Below are 22346 nucleotides of genomic sequence, written 5' to 3'. Positions count from 1 at the left end.
GTTGAGGGAGCAGGGGTGTATCTGAGTTAAATACTGACAGGTCAAGAAACATAGGGACTTGAATTAGCCATTGACCTAGAAATGAAGGACATTTCTGACTTTCATATGAGCAGTTTAGATGCAGGAATGTAAGCATGTGCAAGACAGTTGGAAGAGATAAAGATTATAAACGATTCTTTTAAGTATTATTTGTATAAAAAGAAGAAAACAGAAGCTAGAGGAAGAAGAGAAGGTTTTGCTAGTCATTGTTGTTTTTAAAGATGAGAGAAATAATAGCATGTTATTTTCACCTGCAGTTTCCTTCCCACAGGCCAATGGCAGAAAAGATTTGCTTACTTTGGTTTTATACAATGATAGTATCTGTAAAAGCGAAGCATTAGTCTAGTCACTTCAAATGCCAGAATTCACATCGTAAGTATTTCTTAACAGGAAACACACTAACACCTTATGGGTCAATGCATTGTCTTCGACAAGGCAATATTGATTTTCCAACATACCGGAGAGAAAGGAACTTAACACTGAGGAGAAAGCCATTTATTTGGCCTGCTTTATTTTACTGAATAGAATGAAAATAAGTATATTGAGCCAGATACCTCCAGAGCAATAAGAACTCTGTTTTTGTTTTAACTTTTAACTTTATAACTATTGTAGAACAGAAATGGAATGCTCCATGGCACTTGGAATATAGATAATATCAGTTTTTAAAATATTGGCTGAAGTCTCCAAACCCCAAGGTTGGTGGAATTTTTAATTCTAGCCGGTTTTCAAGGCTCCATCTCTACCCCTTTTATTATATAAAAACCCTGGGACCTGCATCACCTTTTTTTTTTTTAATTTTTTAAATTTTATTAGGTTATGTTAGTCACCATACAATATATCATTAGTTTTTGATGTGATGATCCACCATCCATTGTTTTCGTATAACACCCAGTGCTCCATGCAGTACGTGCTCTCCTTAATACCCATCACCGGGCTAACCCATCCCCCCTCCCCCCTCCCCTCTAAAACCCTGTTTGTTTCTCAGAGTCCAGAGTCTCTCATCTCTCCCTCCAATTTCCCCTCTTCATTTTTCCCTTCCTTCACCTTTTAATATATCCTAAAAAATAGGACAGGCCCCAGTTGCCAATGTTGGGGTCTGTGCTTGGTTCCATTGGTCAACTAATGCCAACAGCGACACTGGACATTTTTTCCCACTGGGCCAAGTTTGAATATAGGAGGCTCCTGGCCAAGGTTACAAAGCTCAGTGTTTGGTACTAACTGGCCACCAAACAGACATCCCCTTCCAGAATTCATTCTCCTTTACAGGAACTATGTTTGGGCAGGTACAATTCTCTCTGACACCTGGAAAATCCCTATCCTCTTTCCCAGTTGTAGGGATCCAATGGCACCCTCTCCGAGTCTTCCTCACTACCAAACTTCCCCTGGCTTTGGCAAATCCAGCTTAATCATTGAAGTAAGTCTAAGGTCTTCATATATAAAAACCGGTTTAGAGATTTTCTTCTGGGCAAACTAGGCACCTTGAAATTTCTCTTTTCTGCCAACACAAATGCACAAAAAGGCTTATTTGTGCATCTGGAATGTATAGACTTTCAGGATGAAGTGTCCTGGGGAAAGGCAAAGCAGTGGAGATTGGGTTTCCTCAATGAATCACCCTGCTGCCCTAGCATTATTAAATGTAATTGTCGGGTAAATATAAGTCAGAAGTTATAAATTATTGTACCCTTTTCACTTATTCTTAATCGCCTTTTTATACAGCTCTAAAATTCAGAAGGCTTGTGGATTGTGGAAGTTGTTCTTCTTACCGCTGCTTGAATGTGACTCCCAGAGTGTAGCGTCCTGCTCGTGAGCCAGCTGCTAGCTCTGCTCTCTGAAAGCATGAAGTGGCTGGGTGTTAAGGTGATGTGGTGTCACATACAGTGCAGTAGAATACATCTTCCAATTCACCCCAATCCCACACCTATTTGAGGACCGATGTTGTTCTATGCAATATAAACGATAATCATTATCTCTTCATTATTTGAACTTGTTAGTGAATCAGATGGATAGGAAAAGTAAATGAGTATCATTAAGGAAAGGCTAAGTGTGGTAAGGAAGAGAGGCAGAATGTGCTTCTGCACAGAGAAGCAATAAAAGCAGCCTTAGAAGAAGGAGTAAAGCCAATATTTGACATCAGTCTTGAAGAAGTGAATTTCAAACTCTAGGCCTTGACTCTGGTGGTAGAAAAATAAATTTATTGAATACATGCAGTATTTTAAAGAATCAAATCAAATTGAATAGGAAAGAGAATGTCAGGGGGACATCATAAGCAGTAAGGTTAAATATCCTTCCCCAAATTCTCATTTCAAAATATATGTGTCTTGGTGATCATATAAAATATATTCTTTTCAATGGGTCTTGGTTAAAAGTAGGTTAGAAATGTTTGTTACTGTTGCATGGAACATAATTAGATAAAATGAAAGATGGTATTTCAAACAGAGGTGCCATCATAACCAAAGCACAGATAGAATAAAGATGTAGAACCTGCTTAGAGGTGATGACCTGTCTCATTTATCTGAATCATTGAGTAACAAAGGTAATAATATATAGATATCTTAAGAAAATAAAAATAAACAAATATCTAAACTTAAAATGTTTAAAAAGAGATGTTTTCTTTCCTGTCCCAAATCTTTTTTTTTTTTTTTCCTTTAGTCTCACCATCTTTAATCATTGGCACCTCCCACTCTGTTGCTCACGCCAAAGAACTAGAAGTCATCTTTGGATCATCACTTTCTTTTCACTCCTCCCCACCCTAATCCATCAACAAGTCCTGTTTGCTATTTACAAAATATCTGAAAACCATCCACCCGTCCTCAATGCTGCTGCCACAAGGGTCCAAGTTTCCATTAGCCTTTGCCAAGACTATATCAATAGTTGCCCAGTTGGCATCTCCATACCCACTTTTCTGTCTTTACGTCTGCCTTCAATTCATTCTTCACATATCAACCAGAATGATCTTTCTAAAGCTCTGCTTCCTGATATGGTAGCCCCTAGCTACACGTTCTTTAGAATTAAATAAAGGGCAACAAAATTTAAAAATCTGATAACTTACTCTCAACAACCACATTTCAGGGGCTCAGTAGCAACCTATTTCATCTAATATGGCAACCATACTGAACAGTGCAGAGAACATTCCCATTGCTGCAGACAGCATCATCTGACGGTGATGTTCCAAAGCATGAGCCAGATCATGTCATCACCCTACTCAAAAACCTCCACTGATCTATCATTGCAGCTAGAATAAAACCCTAAATTCATACCACAAACCACAAGTCCTACACAATATCCTCCCTCTCTATCTTGCTAAACTAACCATTTATCATTCTCATTCCTCAGTGGCTGGCTTCCTTTCTGGTTTTTGTTCAAATCAAGGCCCAAATGGGGTCTTTGCACTTGTTTTTGTTTTGTTTTGTTTTGTTTTATCTTTGCTTAAAGATAAAACTCTCTTCCTTCCCAGAGCTGGTCTATTTAAATTTCTTAGGTACAACATTAGGTTACCTCCTCAGAGAGGACTGTCCTAGTTATTTTACATAGCATCGGCTTGTTTGTAACATTCATCATACTTACCATAATCTGGACTTAGGTAACTTATTAGTATGTTTATTGACTGGAGTGTTTACTGATCATCTATCTTCCCTTCTGGAAGACAAGCGTCTTGCCAGCCTTGTTCACTGTATCTAAAACACTTTACTACTGTATCTCAAACACTTAGTAAGTTCTCAGTAAATATTTGGTGAATGAATGAACCCCACAAAAGAGCTAAACCTATAGAATTGGTGGGGAAAGAGTCTTAAAAGCAAGACAGACAATAGCCAATGTGGAGAAATTGAATATTTATAGGAAACAACATGATCAGGTGCATGCTTTTCAAAGATTAATCTTATAGCTGTATATATGCAGTCTGTAAAATTGAGATGGAGAAAGATTTAAAATTGTATTGCATTGGAGAAAGCTGGAGGAAGGGTGCACGGGACGCTATGTTGTTTTGCAACTTCCCATGACTCTGTAACTATTTCAAAATAAAAAGTTAAAAAAATTGCATTGTAGTATTCCTCAGCTTATGTAGTAATGACCAAAGTTATAAAAGTAATGCAATAGAGTTTTACCTGGAAAAATAAGGGGAATAGTGTATAATATGCCTCAATTTAGTATGTTTTGCTTTATACATTTGCATTAATGTGAGCTTTCTATTTACATACTTTATTTGCATGCTCAAATCAAATGCTTTGAACTTCAGTAGCAAGCAATACACAGAAATATGTAATAGGCCATTGCAATATTATACATCTATTAGTCAGGAGCAGTCATCTATAGATATGAACTGTAGTTGATGGCTTGGTGCCCACGTCACATGCCCTGTGCCCACGTCAAATTCCATCCACAGTTGTTACTGTGCACTGACAACATTTGACCTCAAGAGCTCTGTGTATCTTCCCAACGTCTCTGAAGCTGCCAGAGAATTACAAGGGATTCCTGTACCCAGGAGAAGTTCTCAAGAATATGAGATAAGTACAAAGTGGATTAATGTCCCAGCCTTCTGTCCTTCAGAAGGATAATTCTGGAAGGTTAGCTACACATTCCTCCATGGAATCAATACCCCTACCTCAACCCACAGCAGCAACCCACAGAGTTGACTCTTCCTTATTCCTTGTTTCGCTCTTCCTTTTCCCTCCCTTCTGCTTCCTAGGATTCTCTTATTCCTAAATAAATTACCCTTACCCAAATCCTGGCCTCTGCTTTTGGAGGAACTCATACACGGTTAGGGTCTGGAGTGATCCTAGAAAATAGAACCCCAGAATGGGATACTGGAAATGGATCACTCGCCCATCAGATGGCAGCAAAGATGGCGGGGCTGGTGGAAAGTGAAGTGACATTGGCCTTTGGCATGCTGAGCATCACAATTCTTTCACCTCACATGGACTGGGATGAAGTACAGGTGGAAGGGAGAGTGTTGGATTATTCAGTAGCTGTAGCACATGAACAAGATGAGAGCAATAGAAATTATAAGGATCGTGTATTGGCAAGTTCTCCCTATCTGTCTTGGAATCAATCATTAAAGAAAAAAGAAAAGATAGGCTCCAATGAATAAGCTATCATGTCAGGGCTTTCTTTCAATGCTGTAAGCACTGTATGGCAGCATTTAAAGAAACTCTCACCTTTCACAGCATTAGATTGTACTGTGTTAGATATCCAGCCCAGGTTTTAATTAAAAGATTAGCAGGAGCACAAAGAACACTGAATGTGCAGCTCGACAGACCTTCTATACTAAATTCAGTGCTTTACCAGAGAAAAGGCAAGAGCCTGAAATCTGGTATAAGTATATTTGTCTGGCTGTGCTTGAATATCACGAAACTTCACATTCTTTATTCCACAGGGTTAGCAGAAGCAATCCTCTTTCCCCTAGAATCAAGAGGACCAGCTCACCTGTGTCTGGACACACCTTTGCAGGAATCTTACCTATAGCATATGCCTTGCAAAACAGTGTCCGTCCTTTTTCAGATCTGTTCCACCTCTTCTCATTACAAGCAGGCCAATTGCTAGAATCATGTCTCAACATAGGCCGAAGGGAGAAACACTGTCGCTACTCTGGGACTATTCACTGAGAGTTGGGAGCTGGCAAGTATGTACTGGTGGGAAACGGGAACAGTGTGGAAGTGGATCTGGGGTTGTTAGATTGGAAAGGAGGTGGAGTATCAGGTTAAGAGAGAGCTTATTGATGTGGAGGACTTTCCACACCTTGATGACTCGAGAGTTTACTTCCTAGATTGACAATTATATAGCAACATTAAGAAAAATCTTTAAGTTTGCTTAGTCTGAACTCCCTCACCCTCTTGCCTGGCTAGGGATTCATATCCCCAAATATCCCATAATTTTTTTCTCCCTCCAGTTGTGTATATGTTTAAAACATATTTCTGGAATGCTTAGAAAAAACCTGGCCACCTCAAGTAATGTCTCATCAAGAATCTATGGCATCACCAACCGTCTGCATTTACTTATGGTAAACTACTAAAAGTAGTTTTAGGCCATGGAAAATAAAATGATCAAGCTTTACCCATTTTTACTTTAATATTTTATTTTTCTTCCATTAAATTTTAAGATGTGTTTTAACCCTAAAATTCTGTAAGCTAAGTATATGATTATAAATTGTATTTACATATATCAGCTATGATACCTTTCAATAGCTTTCAATGGCCATCTAAAATAAGCTCTAAAAATAAGAAAATGCATCATCTCTCAGAACAAAAGGTCTAGAACCGGAGTGGCTCCAGGTGAGTTATGATCATTAAGGAAATGTCACCAAAGAACCAGGTTATTTCCTCTCTCTGCTTCACCCTCTTTGGTGTTTTGTCTTTGCCCTCAGGTTGGTTCCTTTCATTTTATAAAAGGCCATCAGAAGTTCTAGATGTTCAATCCAGATCAGTAACTACAAGGCCATAAAACACATCTCCCCAGTGTGTCCTTCAGAGCTAGAAAACAGATCTTGGACTCCCCTCCAGAAGGCTCACCAGCCTCATCTGGGTCACTTGCCCAATGCTGCATGATCAAAGGCATGAAAATAGGACTACCATGATTGTCTTAGTCTAACTGGAATTCACCCCAAGCTGTGGATGAGGTCATTCCTTTCATCATGTGGTAACTGAACAAAGTCAGGGTTTTGTTAGCAAGGAAGACAGGGAAATGAAAGTGGGTTATATCATCAACTGTATCTGTTGTACCCAGATTTCAGTGAGGATCCTGAGGCAAGGACATGAATGCATTATCCAAGCAGCCTGCAGCACAATTGGCCAGGCCTGACTTAGGTGCCCCTTAGCAACTGTGATCTAGTGATTGCTGTCCATCCTGACTGGGCCACAGAAAGAGAGAGGGAATTGGCACTTTGCTTTTGCTGATAAAGTGTCACAGAATGACCAGAGCCTTATGTAACATAAACTCCATGTTAATATCTAAGCTCACAGTCTTTGAAGGCAACCAAGAATACTACCAAAAGCAGATAATAAATAAGAGTGGAGCAAGCAGCCTCATTTTGTGCTGTTGGCCATAACAAATGCATTTGATAAATGACCTACACTTGCAACTCTTACCATCAGTCCCACATGGTCTTAAAGAGTGATAGAGACATTTTGTCCAGCTGGTTTTCCATGGGCTTGCCTCCAAGCCATATACCTAATACAAACAGAAGCCTTAGAGAGGTGACTATACGTGTGTGGGTTTGGGTTTCCTTAGGCTTGCACAAAGGTCTGTAAAACTATGTTTTATCAGTCAGAATACATTTTCAATGAATTGTTGATTTAACTGTCTAGAGCAAAGCTATGAGGGAAAGTACTGAATCAAGAAAATCCTAGTTAAAGTAAATAATCCCTTCTTAATTCCTCCTTTGTGCAAATTAAGATTTATGTCCTTTGAGGTTTTTTTTATATTCAGTTATGCTGATAAATTTAAACTGATGTAAAATATATATCTCCATGATTGTTATATAATTTTTAACAATGTTAAAATAATTTCACTTGTTAAAACACCTATTATTGGAAATAGGACTAAGTTAAATTCTATAAGACAAAAATATATGAAAACATTTCAAAATTCAATTAAAAATGAAATACAAAAAGTTATCAAGCTATTTCAGTGAGTTTGCCTTTCAACAATGCAGATTTTTATGAAGAATTAGCACCCTTTTTCCATTTTCCCTACTCATAAAGCAAAACTATCAAATCATATACATAAGAAGGTTGGCCAAAAGTGCAAATGCATTTGCATATTTTTCCTTCTCAATTTTTTTGAGTTGCTTAATTCAGCCAGATTGGAAGACATTTCTGTTCAGTGTAAAGAATCACATTTCTGCAGATTGCAACAGCCCTCAACCAGGCTTTGATAAAAGGAGCATTAATTTGCAATTGCTTTTGTCAACAATTTCAATCTATTCATCTGAATAGTTGACCCTGCTGCATCTTCTAATTAACTCATGGATGTCACCACTAGCCCTCACAGCCATGACAGAAAAAATTATCGTAACTGTAAAGCAAGTCAGGAAACAAAGTCATGAGGAAATTACCACTTTCAATTCTTGGTTAAGTTTCTTTGAGATGGGAAGAATTTAAAATATGAGACTTTCTTTTCAGCTTTTTTTTATTATTTTTTATTTTTTTATTTTATTTATTTATTTTTTTTAAAAGATTTTATTTATTTATTCATGAGAGACAGAGAGAGAGACAGAGGCAGAGGGAGAAGCAGGCTCCCCGCGGAGCAGGGAGCCCGATGCGGGACTCGATCCCAGGACCCTGGGATCATGACCTGAGCCGAAGGCAGACGCTTAACCGACTGAGCCACCCAGGCATCCCAGCTTTTTTTTAAATATAGGAAGTAGGTTACTTCCATACACTTAAGTCTAGGAACACCCAAAAGATAGCTATTTGTCAGACATAATCTGACAGCTTAACAGAAGTTTAGGGCTGAAAGCTTATCAGCAACCTAATTCAGAGTCCTTTGTTCTACAGAAGATGGACTCACCAGGCATTTAGTGCCAGAGCTGAGACCCTCCTCATTTTCCTGGGTCTGTCCAAGATTTCATTATGCCCAGTATTCTGTGCAGTCTCCAAAGTGATGTTTCCTAAAATGATTCCAAGACCACTTTACTATAAGATGCTGTTAACCTGAAAATAAGAACTACAGTGAGAAGCAAATGAGCATTTATTTTGGGATCGAAGAATTTCAGGCCGAGGAGCACAGATTCAGGTAGAAACCCAAATAGTGTCGCACTTGCAGGGTGAGAGCAGAAGAGAAAAAGGAAAGGGACCAATTATTTGAGGTAAGAAAAGAAAAAGAGAGTTTTCTGTGGGTGTTAACAAGCTAAGCTACTCTGGGTTTCACATTGATTGGCTCCTGATTCTGTGTGGAGCAAGTCCACAACCATTCTTGTGACTAAGATGTCTGTTCTATTGCTGACTTATCCAGCAGCTGGTCCAAAGGTTCTGGGCCAGTTCTAACAAAGGCAGGGAAGGCAGTTTCTTTGCAGTGGCTGCTTGAGCTCTATTTTAAAATGGCACCATGGTGTCATTTATTCACAGTATTAACAAGTGTTTCATGAGAAAGGGATCATGGACTAATAATTACTTCCAGGAAAGGTTGGGTCAAAGTTAACCAGCTCTCCTTTCTATGGTAATTTATAGAGCCTTTAATTTGCTCCTATAGACCATGGGTGTTCACGTAGGCCATATAAGCATTAGATTGAAATGTGTTACAAACTTAATTGACCTCCTTGGCTCTTGTTTTATCTTGTTGTTGCTTATGTTTGTTTAATGGTGTTTTGGGGGGGTTGTATATTTATTTACGTTTTGATCAAAACACCCAGCACAAAAATAATATTCTGCTGGATGGCAGAAAATGTTATTTGTATCACTTAGAATTTGATATGCTCCATGTTACAGAAAAAAATAGAAAATAGAAGAGGCATAAACAAAATAAAATTTTATTTTTCTCTCAGGTAAAGGAAATCTGGAGTATTTAGTCAAAACTGTGCAGGTTCCAGAGTCCTCAGGACTCACATCTCTTCCATCTTTCTGTTCTACCTCCTAGCTTGTGGCTTCTATCCCCAAGGTCAACTCATAGTCCAAGGTGACTGCCCAAATTTCTACCATGTTGTTCACAGTCCAGGAAGCAGCTGAGTCAGCTTCTTTTTTAGCATCATTCCCAGAGGGCCCACACAACACATTTGTTGACAATGGACCAGGACCACTAGAAAATGAAATAGTCGAGCGGACTATTATTATATTATACATTGCTATCATTATACATTACTTTCCCTGATAAAATATGAGAAAAAATGTGTAGTCATTAGCAAGCAGTGTTTTCCACATGGTTCTAGGGTAGAGAAGAGGAAGAAGGAGGAAGGGGAGGAGGAGGAGGAGATGAGGAAGGAGAGGGGAGGGAGAGGAGAGAATGAGAGAAAAGAGAGGAGGGGGAGGGTAGAGAGAAGAATGGGAGGAAGTAGAGAGGGAGGAAGAAGAAGGGGCAGGGAGAATAGGAGAGGGAGGTGGTAAGAGGAGGGGGAGAGGAAGAGGGAGAAGGAGAAAAAGTTGTTGTTTTGAATGCATTTTCAAGTATACTTTATTATGCAACAGGTATCTGGAGGTAAGGAATCACTTTATTGACTGTAGAGATGGTAAATGGGTTATCATTCCTGTCAAGTTGTCTGCTTAAACAGATCTCAAATTTTGATTGATATCTTCCAAATGCTCGAATGCACAGCCTATCAAACGGTCTTCCTAACAAGCCCTAACCTGACTTTCTATACTTTGCATACGTTTACCAACTGCATCCATTATCATAATGAATAAAACAAGTAGGTGACAGTTCAATTATGAGATGTAATAGGGCCAAAGAGAGGTAATCACATTGGAAAGTTTGTTTTTTGACAGTTTATAACATCTTGAACTGAAGTGCTTACTGATTGCCAACTACTTTTCTAACTTAAGCCAGATTTCTCTCAGTAAACAGTAGAGAAAATGAAAATATCAAGGAAGAATTACACTTTGGTTATTGCAAAGGTTTTCTCTCAGTTCTTATTAGCACCTAAAAAGGGAAGTAAAATTTAACCAATCTCTAGTTTTCTTGAAGATAACACATATGCTGTTCAAAAGTGTTTTAAGTGGATCTCTTCGGAATAAGGGTTCATATATGCTTTTGTTTAAATATTAGTACATTTCTTCTTTGAAGAAAAGTCAGAGAGATTGAATGTCATAGAGATAAAAGGTACAGCACAGGGAATGGAGTCAATGATACTGTAATAGCATATGGTGACAGATGGGAGCTACATTTGTGGTGAGCATAGCATAATATATAGACATGTCCCATCACTATGTTGTACACCTGCAACTAATGTAACATTGTGTGTCAACTATACTTCAATTAAAAAAAAAAAAACAGAGGGGTGCCTGAGTGGCACAGTAGGCTAGGCATCTGACTCTTGGTTTCAGCTGAGGTCATGATCTCAGGGTTGTGAGATCAAGCCCCATGTTGGGCTCCACACTTAGTGTGGAGTCTGCTTGGGATTCTCTCTCTCCCTCTCCCTCTGCCCCTTCCACACATGTTCTCTCTCTCTCTCTCTCAAATGAATAAATCTTAAAAAAATAGAAAGGGAGGAAGGAAGGGAAAAAGGAAGGAAGAAAGGGAGATAGGAAGATCAGAGCAATTGATTTAATTAGGGACACAAATCATAGTAATTATCACCAAAGTATGCTTGGAAGAAGGTAATTAGGTAATTAATATCAACACAAGTATGGTTCCATAGTTTGTGGTAAGGCACAGGAACTTTCCTCTGTTGGTTGTGTTAAAGTTTACTTGTACATTTCCTATTTTAAGCTCAACTTAAGTGGTCTGAGGATTGTGGAAAAGAGAGATGAGAAAGTACCATGAGTATTTCTATGTGTCATGCACTATATTGAATGTTCCATGTATATTTCATATTTATCTGCCATAATTCATTTATGAACATGTTTATTAGTCCCATTTTATAGATGAGAAAAATAAAATGTAGGCAGAATACTTTTTTTAAGAGGCTTAATTAACAGAAAAGCAGACTGTGTTGCCCAAGTCAGCCTGGTTCCAAAGACGTTTCTTTTCTGCTCTACCCTGCCTGGCATATTTGCTTAGGTTGTTAGTTCCTCAGGAGTTATGCACTTATTTATTTCAGGCAAAATCTCTTAAAAACAAACAAGGTAGAGACTATAGGAAGAAAGAAGAAATGCATTCCTAAGCAAGGTTTTAGGCACTAAATTTGCTTCCTTCTGGAAAGTGAACTGAAAAACCCAGAACTTGGTGGCTTTGGAGTTCATCTGGTGAAGATTGACTCCATTGCAGCTCCTGGCAGGACTATTGGATTCCAGAGGCTTCTGGAGTACTTTTTTTTTTAAAGATTTTATTTATTTATTTGACAGAGAGAGAGATAGCGAGAGCAGGAACACAAGCAGGGGGAGTGGGAGAGGGAGAAGCAGGCTTCTTGCCGAGCAGGGAGCCCGATGTGGGACTCGATCCCAGGACCCTGGGACCATGACCTGGGCCAAAGGCAGACGCTTAGCGACTGAGCTACCCAGGCACCCTGGAGTACATTTTTAAGATAAGATTTCTTTATCCTGAAGAATAAATGGGTAGTTGACTGGAGCAGAACCAGAGAGAACTCATGGTACATATGCTTTTGGGGTCGTGATGGTGACGTAGGGACTTCAGGAACTTGGACTGTGTCAGAAAGCTGCAAGTATACTCGCAGTAACATAAACACCAGAAAGACCTGAGCCCTGGGGACAAAAGGAATGAGGAAGAATTTTGTCACAGGGTGAACTCCCCAGGAAGCCATTGTGAAGGAGGTAACAAGCATGGAGCATGGCTTCTCTGGGCATCATGGAAGCTGCTGGTCTCTTGATTAAATACGTATACTTCAGAAGTAGTCTGAGCACTTGGTCAGTATTTATGGACATGGAGGTACATGGAATGTGGAAAAGAAAGCAGTCTGTGAATCACTCCAGAAATCTCACCTGGTTAAAGCATTTAGATAGGTCTTGAATTCTAGCAAACTTGAAGGAGGCAAAACTGCGTCACTAGAGAACACACACACACACACACACCCCACTCTCTTTCTTCCATCTAAAAGGATTTTGCTTTCTAACTCTCAATTTTCTGTGGAAAAAGAATGAATGAATTTAACCAACTCTGTTGAAAAACAAACCATTACTCATCTCTGTTTTGTCCTTGCTGCCCAACTGGGCTATTTATGAGGAGGTAGGAATGCAGAGACTAGGAGCCAAAAATGGTCAGGTCGCTTTCTTTAGAATGTACTGCCTATTGTTATGCCTTTTAATTCTCATTCTTCAAGAAGCCACTGTATTACTGAATGCACTAAATTGGTTATTTTGATATTTCCTCGTCCAGGCAAGCTGAAGCAATCTCATTCCTCATTATAGCTTTGAAGATTTCACATATTTCCCCTGTCTTTCCACTTTTCATTTGTTACAGGAAACCCACAAAGAAATAACTGAAGTTTTTATGGAAATATTTAAGGGTAATTGTTTCTAGGACTGTGTATATTCAGATTGGTTTTTAGGCTACAATAAAAGATGAGGGCAGTAGCCCTGCTTTCTGTACTCAGCCCACAATTTCACATAAGCGAATATACCTCTAAGTAAAAGAAAGCAGAAAAGAATAAAATTAATAGCCACATTTACTGAGTGCCTTTTCCTTCCATTATATTGGACCCAGAAAACACTGTGTGTGGACGTATAATACATAATGTAGCCAAGAACAACTGAACATTACAGTTGAATATGTTTAATCCGTAGGAATAAATACTTTATTTCCAGAGTAAGGAAACTAAATTTAATATTTAAGCCATTTCCTCAAGACACAATAATTACTCTTATAGTCAGCAGGAAGAAAATTTCCTTCCGGAAAATCATAAGGCCTCAAATATGATCTGAGAAAATAAATGGCATACCCATGCTTTAGAAAGCCATCAGCTCCCTCTCGCCTCCCTCCCTGCGGTTCTTCGGTCATAACTACCTGCAGATCTGTTGTTAGAAGGATGCACAGCAAAAAGCAACACAAATGCTGTTTCCATTTCCTTGTGATAAAGGAACGTTGGGTGTCTAGTGTCTGGTTTGGAAAAATATAAATCTTATCAGTGGATCCATCTAGAGCTTGGACTTGGTGAATGACTAGAGAGCACAAAACATTTCCATGACTCAACTAAGTTTCTTTCAAAATGTTACAGATGACATGGGCATGTGGTTCATTTACTGCAGAAATACTGATATTGAACCACAGACAAATCTGGGCAAACCAAGTAAGAACTCGTTTGAGAACACAGGAACACACAGGGGATTCTGGATCACTCAAAGCCTGGATCCCACACATAGGCCCTAAGGCTAAAGTCTGGGAGTTAAGAAAAGGAGTTTGCTAATCATCCACTAGTGTGTCCTTTCTTGCTGCCCTTAGCTCCAGACCCTATTCTTTGAAGTTTTGATTAGCTGAGGACCCTTAGGGAAAACCCCGATGGAAATCTTGTGTCTGTGTATATAATAACTGAATACTTGCAGATTATTCTTTCCCTGAGAAGTAGTTAGGCTTCAAAGTCCTGATCCTTATAAGTGGAGAATAAATACCGTATAGACTTATTTATTATCCTTTCAGCAGTTCAGAAGGAAAATATTCACTAACAAGTAGTTAGTGCAATAAATCTGGATCTGTGCTGACCATCAACTTTGCCCTCGCAGGTTATATATGTTTTCATCCTTGCAAGACTTTAAGCAGACAGGTGCAACAGAGGGCAAACAGACTCAGGAAAACACAGAAGTGGGAACAATGATCTCTGTATACTACACAGAAGAGGTGACATTTTAATTCTGACTATAAATTTGCTGGGTGGGTGGGGATTGGAGTTCACAGACTGGAAAAGGCATTACAGAAAGGGAAACTGGCATTTGCAAATAAATTCAAGTATGTTTGGGAAATGGTCAGTATTTCAGTTTGGCTACAGTATGGCATTTATAGATGGCAATGGCAAAAACTGAATCTCATGATGTATGTGAGATGCATGCAGCCTTTTCATATACGGCAATGACGGGTCAGTGGGGACAAGGTCATGATCTCCCCCCAACAGACTTGGCCACACTGTGTGCCTACCACCACGTTCACTTCATTTCCCTTATTCAATAGAGTCAGGTTCAGAGCGGATGGGCAGAGAAGCACAGCATCTTTGGAAATAAGAATCTTCATCCCTGCAGTGCTAAGGGCATGAGCAAAAACAGAAGAATTCAGGGAAGCTATCTGTGCATTGAATCATTGTTTATAAGCAGAACAAATTTAATAAAAGTACTACAAACAGAGTCTAACAGAAGAAGAGTGTTTTAACTTCATATACAAAGACCTGGAAATTTTGCTTCCATTTAGTCTGTAGAAACTCACAAAGAAAACCCACTCCCAATCAACTCTAAAAGAAAGCCATATAAAATACAAATCATAGGTCTTTATGAGCCCATCAGAGAGATGAGGCCACAGGGCAACCTCATAACCTGAACTGAGAAGTGAGACAAGCCTTTCTAAGCATATGAACTGTATCATCCGTGGTAGATCATGAGAAAAAGAACTAACTACCGTAATCGTGAATAAGGAGAATCAACAAAATTTTAAGGAATCATTGAAGTATAAGTGTATACTAGTATGTCAGTCTAGAATAGTTGGAGACCCCAGACACAAGGGAAGCTCACACTTACCCCTGACAAACCCCAATTTGTTCTGTTTCTATGAGTTTGTTTCTTTTAAGTTCTACATATGCATGAGATCATACAGTTATTTGTCTTTCTCTGTCTGACTTATTTCACTTAGCAAAATGCCCTTGTTTCATCCATGTTGTCACAAATGGAAGGATTTCTTCTTTTTTTGTGGCTGAATAATAGCTCATTCTCTAAATATATACCACCTTGTCTTTATCCATTCATCTGCCAATGGACACAGGTTGTTTCCGTGTTTCGGCTGTTGTAAATAATGCTGTGGTGAACAACGGGGACATGACTATCTCTTCAAGACAGTAGTTTCATTTCCTCTGGATATATACTCAAAAGTGGAATTGCTGGATCATAGGGTAGTTCTACTTTAAATTTTTTGAGGAACCTCCATATTGTGGAGCGGCTACACCACTTTGTATTCCCACCAACAGTGCACGAGGGTTCCTTTTTGTCCACATCCTTGCCAACACTTGTTACCCCTTGTCTTTCTGATAATAGACATTCTTAACATTTGTGAGGTGACATCTTGTTAGGGGTTTAATGTGCATTTCCTTGATGATTATTGATATTAGCAACTCTTCACACACTTGTCAGACATTTGAATACCTTTTCTGGCAAAATGTATATTCAAGATATTTGTCCATTTTTAAATTGGATTATTGTGGGATTTTTCCATTTGTTTTTTGTTTTGTTTTTGCTATTGAGTTGTATGAGTTCCTTATATACTTTGGATATTAACCCCTTATTAGATATATGGTTTGCAAATATTTTCCCCCATTCTGTAGGTTGCCTTTTCATTTTGCTGATTTTTTTTTCTGTGCAGAAACTTTTTAGTTTGATAAAGTCCCACTTGTTTATTTTTGCTTTTATTGCTTATGTTTTGGGTACCATATCCATAAAATCATTGCCAAAATCAATGTCAAGGAGCTTTTTAGTTTCCTCTAGGGGTTTTATGGTTTCAGGTCATACATTTAAGTCTGTAATGTATCTCTAGTTAATTTTTGTGAGTGGTTTGTTTTTTGGGTTTTTGTTTTGTTTTGTTTTGTTTTTTGAGAGAGAGATAAAGTGCCAGTGGACTGGGGAGGGGCAGAGGGAGAGGAGGGGAGAGAATCTTAATCCCATTATTGTGCTTGTGCCCCTCATTATCATTTGACTTTACTCCCAAAATGTCTCCCACATGCATCCACTCATGTCCACGTGCCTTGTGAATCCCCTACCTCAAGTCACCAGCATCTCTCAGGTGGACTTCTGCAACAGTCTCTTTATCTAATTGTTGCCCAACTTCTGTTCATTCACCACACAAAAGCCAGAAAAATTTTATTGTAATCAGATTATATAATTCTTAAATGGCTTCTTACCACGCTAAGAATACAAATCAAACCCTATTCTGGTGTATAAATCCCAACATCAGGGCCCAGCCCAACTTTCCAAACACATCTCTTTTCTTTATAGTCTACACACCAGTATATCCCAGCAGGGATTCAAATACACTGAATTTCTTTGTGTTCTTCCAGCGAATCCAGCTATTTCTTACAGTGGGTCCTTTACAGTTGGTTTTCCCTCTGGAACTTTCTTCTACCAGATCAGCATGTATCAGTTTGATGAAAAGCCATTAGCTCACTGATCACATTTGCTCACTTGCTCACTTGCAGAAGTCAGTGGGAAATTCTTGGCTCTGACCATATAAATGTATTTATAAATATATAATTATAAGTATATATTTACATATTATGGTAACTATAAATATAAAATATAAATATGTAACAAATAACATGAATATATATTTGTATATTATATTAAATATATATAAATATCTACTTTCTCCATTCTAATTTTTAAGTAGTTCAATTTGTTAATTAACTTTTTAAAATTCATTAAGGTTTTGAAAATCTCAGCCATGTCTCAGGTTCCCTGGCTCTCCTGCAGAGAATGATTACCTACCACCTTCAGCAGCAGCATGTTCTCACACATGATCCTGCTTTGTCTTCATAGTCTTTAAGGATTCAGAAACCATAAAAATTTTCTCAAATGGAAAAAGAAATCTGCACCACTTACATTCTAGCAATTATTACCAAAGCATACCTGAAAATGAACTGATTTGATAGTTAAGACTATCAGATAGTTAAGATTAGATAGTTTCTAAATGCTATTTAGAAAACAGGGGAAAGGTGGAAAAAATACTTTTGCATGACAATCCAACTGGGACTTTTGTAAGGAAAGAATATAATATTCTTGGTTATATGTAGCTTTATTCTTTTTTTTTTTTAAAGATTTTATTTATTTATTTGAGAGAGAGAGAATGAGAGAGAGCAAGCACATGAGAGGGGGGAGGGTCAGAGGGAGAAGCAGACTCCCTGCCGAGCAGGGAGCCCGATGAGGGACTCGATCCAGGGACTCCAGGATCATGACCTGAGCTGAAGGCAGTTGCTTAACCAACTGAGCCACCCAGGTGCCCTGTAGCTTTATTCTTTAGATATTTCCACCGTAACAGTAAATTTTACAGAGTAATTTAATAAACTGCCTCAATTTAAATAGCTATGTTTTCTTTTCCCTCCAAGACATCCCTCTTTTGTGATTAGTGCTTGAAGAACAGTAGAACCATTTCCGCACTAATCTAGGAACCAGCAACCAGGAAAGCATGATGCAAATTTTTAAATTAGTCTAAAGTTCAAACCTCTCAGGAACTTTTAGGAAATCAACAGGAGATTTTTATAAAACAAAGTCATGACAATCTCGTAAAGTGATCTTTTTAAAGTTCTATTCATGCACTGTAGTGTTCGTTCAACTTTACAACACAGTATATCTTATCACTGGATGAAGGGGAACAATTCCAAAGAGCCACAAAATATAATATTACTGAGCCTTTGTCAGATGATTATTAGCTCATTAAAGCCACCAACAACTTATTCTTAAGTAACTGACATGATTTTGTTACTGTTCTGAAATAAAGTGATGTATGGCCGCCCATTGGCTATAATAAAGTCACAAAGTTATGTATCGAAAGGTAACAGAATCCTAAGTGACATTCCCATTAATACGAAGGGAAATTTTTGTTTGCAGTACTAGTAACATTTTCATCCAAAGCCATGACCTGAGCAACCTAGCATGCAATCTTTGCCTACAGAGTTTTTTTCTGAATTTGCTTGAGTATAGGATTCGATTTGCTTGAGTATAAGAAATGGCAAATTGAGTCTACGTCTTCAGTGTCTGTGAATAAATGAGCAAGTTGGATAACTGACAATTTTAGACTTTCTTCTTCTGCTTCCACTGCTTCTTTTTCCTCTCTAATGGAATGTCTGTTAGTGTTCATGAAAGTTCATGGACTGACAGCTCTAGAGACAGGTCCTCATGAATCCACAGGTACTGATTGGTAATTGGCAGGGTGTACTCTGCCCAGGAGATGGGTTCAATCTCTGTGCTCAATGAGCTGTGGGTTTGCCAATGAAGTTGTTGACAAGGATGGCAATTAGTGTCAGGCAGAGAGAGGTCAATACAACAAAATCTGAGAAAATAACTGACTTTCTGTTTAATGTATGTAAATATGATCTCAGGAATATAAATCAAAATTGAGGAAAAACGGGAAGATAATTCTATTGTTCAGGTCATATTATAATAGCAGACAGTAAGTGTCACATTGTCTTTTTGATCTTTAGAATTCATTTTCATATTGGTAGAGAAAAAGGAAGTTCAGGAAAAAATAGAACAATAAATATTTTATTATTCCAACTAAATCAGCAGTTGCTCTTCTGCATATCCTTTTTCCAGGTTCCTAACTACCATAGGTGTATCTTTTTTTAGATACTCAAGATATTAAGAAGAAAAATAATAGGCACCAAGCAATCAGAACCTATGGCCCCTATAATCAATCTGAAAAGATGCTGACTGTAAACAACCAATATGATTTTCTACAAAGTCCTCACATCAATCTATGATTTCTTTTTCATAGGCTCTCATTTCACCAATTCATTATTATGAACTCTTCTACTTTTCTAAATGTCAAGTTATTAAAATTGTTGAGGCCACTTGTGAAGAGCTAGGAAACCATTGTCTGTGGAGTGTATTGAAAAGACCACAAACTCAAATCAGTAAGACATGACCAAATCTACTCATCCTAAATAAATGACTTTGGACAAAGTATATCACCTCTACAAACATTCCCTTTCCTAGATGTAAAATAAAGATACAATAATATAGGTTGTTTAAAAATAAGGCAATGGCTATAGAAAACATAGTCATCCAATAGCATGGTGTATAAATGTTAAAAATATCACGTGCACTCTAATCAAAGCCTTCTGTAGATAGCCTATACTAAAACTAAAGAGTTAAATCTTTGTATCTAATCAAATAGTGATTTTAATTTGACTATATCAAAACAAGGGGAAGGGGAGTAGTAAAACTGGTAAAAAAAAAAAAAATCAGAGTACAGTTCAGCTCTTCCAAAGCATCACCTATCACTGCTATTCAAAAGACCTGTAGTAGTTATGACATCTTGGTGCATTTTCTTTAGGAAATTTTGGGTTATCATCAGATAATGTATGATAAAGTAAGCTAACTGTAAGAGAGTCAAACATAGATAAATATAAAATGAAAAATGTTTTCAACAGCTTCATCTTTACTGTTATAATCCATTTAATGGAATGATAAATAATCCCTTGCTAGATTCACCTCACAACCTGAGCTTTAATTCTGCCAGAGGACCAGTCCTCTTCTTTTCTCCCCCACTTGACCTTGCTGAACAGTGTTTCTGCAGTCAGGGTATGAGCTTCCATGGTAATTAGTAGGAATGGCTCATTGGCCTAGCCAAAGACAGGTAGGTGGCATAGGAATAGTACTATAGAAACACTTTTGTGAAATGCTACAGTGGCGAAAATATTACGTACAATTTGTATTGGGAGCTCTTTCTCTAATACTAGTATTTAACTTTTATGTTTTTATTGAAATTTCAGAAATTAAATGAAATTGAATGATATAGGAGAGAAGAGAAGTCCTTTGTGATGACTCTAAAATACTACTATGTAATCTGAGGTCCAATGTGCTTTATCATGTTATCTTGTTAGTTATGCCCACTTAATAACAGTGTACCCTCATTTTACTGAAATTAACCACCCTTCCTTTCAGCTCTTTGAGCAATATTGAAAGCAATTTGGCAGCATGATTATGAGCCTTAAAAATACTCATAATCATTGACATCACAATTATACTTCTAAACACCTATACAAAGGAAATAATCTAAGACATAGAAAGAAAGAATCTTTATGCCAAAATATTTATCCCATAACTATTTATATTTCTAAAAATATTGGTGACAACATATATGGCCAGCAATAGATAAATACTAATACAAAATCAGGTTTGTTCATAATATGGGAAATTATACAGCTGATAAAATGTTTACAAAATTCCGTAGCCAAGACTATACTAATATTACAATATTAAGTGAAAAAGTCACAATAAAAATTTTTATATACACTATGATGTGAAAGAGATTCTGAGACAAAAGTTTGAAAGAAATATATCAGAATATTAATGTTGATTTCTTGTATAAAGAGAAATTTTTTCTACTTCTTTGAACTGTTATGTTCTTATTACTATGTATATATTCCCTTCCTAGTCAGAAACAGCCCATAAAAGATAGAGTGATATGGGCATCATTTAGCTTTAGAAGAATTGGCAGTTAAGGGAAATTTTTCAAAGGTATAGTCATTTAAAGATTAGATCTCAGAGGAAATTGAACTTTCTAAATAATACTGAAAGTAGAGTCTTAGCAAAAAAAAATGTTTTTGATTCATTACTGCATTATTCCTCTGGTATATGGGTAGATCTGATCATAAGACTCCAAAAGTCTTTGAAACTTCTATATCAAAAGCATCTTTTTGCTTCCTAAATCAACCTGAAATTTAAAGAAAAACATGTTGGTGATTTTTTTTAATGTACCAGTTTATGTACCACCTTTAGAATGCTTGCTATGGGTATCTGACATTCCAGTAATAGATCATTGTGGTGTGTCATCCAGGGAAGACATCCTGATGAGAGATCACTTGCAAGACATTGAGCAGCTCCTCTAATAACATGCTGCTTGAATATACCCTTGATGTACCGATAGCTAGAGAAGGAATTTTCTAAAGGAGGCTCTAAGAATCTCATGATTTTTCAATTATAGATTATCTTAACGGGAAGAAACATGCATGAATGTGTGTGTAGAGTATAGGCAATATGTGATACTACAGACATAGCTTATTTTAATGTGCTTTGCTTTATTGCACTTCACAGATACTACACCTTCTTACAATTTGAAGGCTTGTGGCAATGCTGCGTCAAGCAAGTCCCTTGGCACCATTTTCCCAATACCATTTGCTCATTTCATATCTCTGTGTCACATTTTGGTAATTCTCCCAATATGCCAATCTTTTTCATTATTATCACTATATTTATTATAGCGATCTGTGATCAGTGGTTATGACTCACTACAAGCTCAGATGATGGTTAGCATTCTTCAGCAATAGCACATTTCTTAATTAAGGTATGTACTTTTTTTGCTATTGCACACTTAATAAAGCACAGTATAGCATATGCATCACTTGTACATGAACTGGGGAACCCAGAAATACATTTGGCTCACTTTATTGTGGTATTTGCTTTATTACAGTGGTCTGGAACCAAACCCCCAATATCTCCGAAGTATGCTTGTATAAAGAAAGTCTACCCACAGAAGCATGGCTTGGAAAGGAAACTTAAGGTATGACTATCAAATGAGTAGAAAGTATTCCAAATAGAGGAGAAACAGTTATGAATAAAAAGGATTTCCATCATATTGCTACCTTGCCCATTTCCCTCTGAATACACCGTTGACAGAAAGTTGTTTCTTAAATAAAGGCAGTGGGTTTTGCATATTGATTGACACCATCTCTCATGCAGGATGATAAAGATATCTTAGAGATTGAGAAATGATATTTTCTTCTAAGTGGATCAAATATTGGGAAAATAGTTCCCAAGGTTGTTGTAGATAATATTTATAAGAACATATGTCATAAGTGAGGAAAT

General features: G+C 37.6%; 1 long non-coding RNA gene across 1 annotated transcript in view; it reads right to left on the bottom strand.

The window, feature by feature from the left end:
* The window catches only part of LOC123847887 (uncharacterized), a 63133-nt gene extending 58305 nt beyond the window's left edge, over positions 1-4828 (bottom strand). Inside the window, exon 1 of the long non-coding RNA XR_006791629.3 lies at positions 1803-4828. This is a non-coding gene — a long non-coding RNA (uncharacterized LOC123847887). The remainder of the gene's footprint in view (positions 1-1802) is intronic.
* Positions 4829-22346: the final 17518 nt, after the last annotated feature.

Source organism: Mirounga angustirostris, unplaced genomic scaffold (assembly GCF_029215605.1).
Source record: "Mirounga angustirostris isolate CCGP_5_RB_7025 unplaced genomic scaffold, mMirAng1.0.hap1 SCAF_2, whole genome shotgun sequence".
Lineage (NCBI taxonomy): Eukaryota > Metazoa > Chordata > Mammalia > Carnivora > Phocidae > Mirounga > Mirounga angustirostris.
Note: the sequence above shows the minus strand (reverse complement) of the source record. Positions and strands in the feature narration are given on the sequence as shown.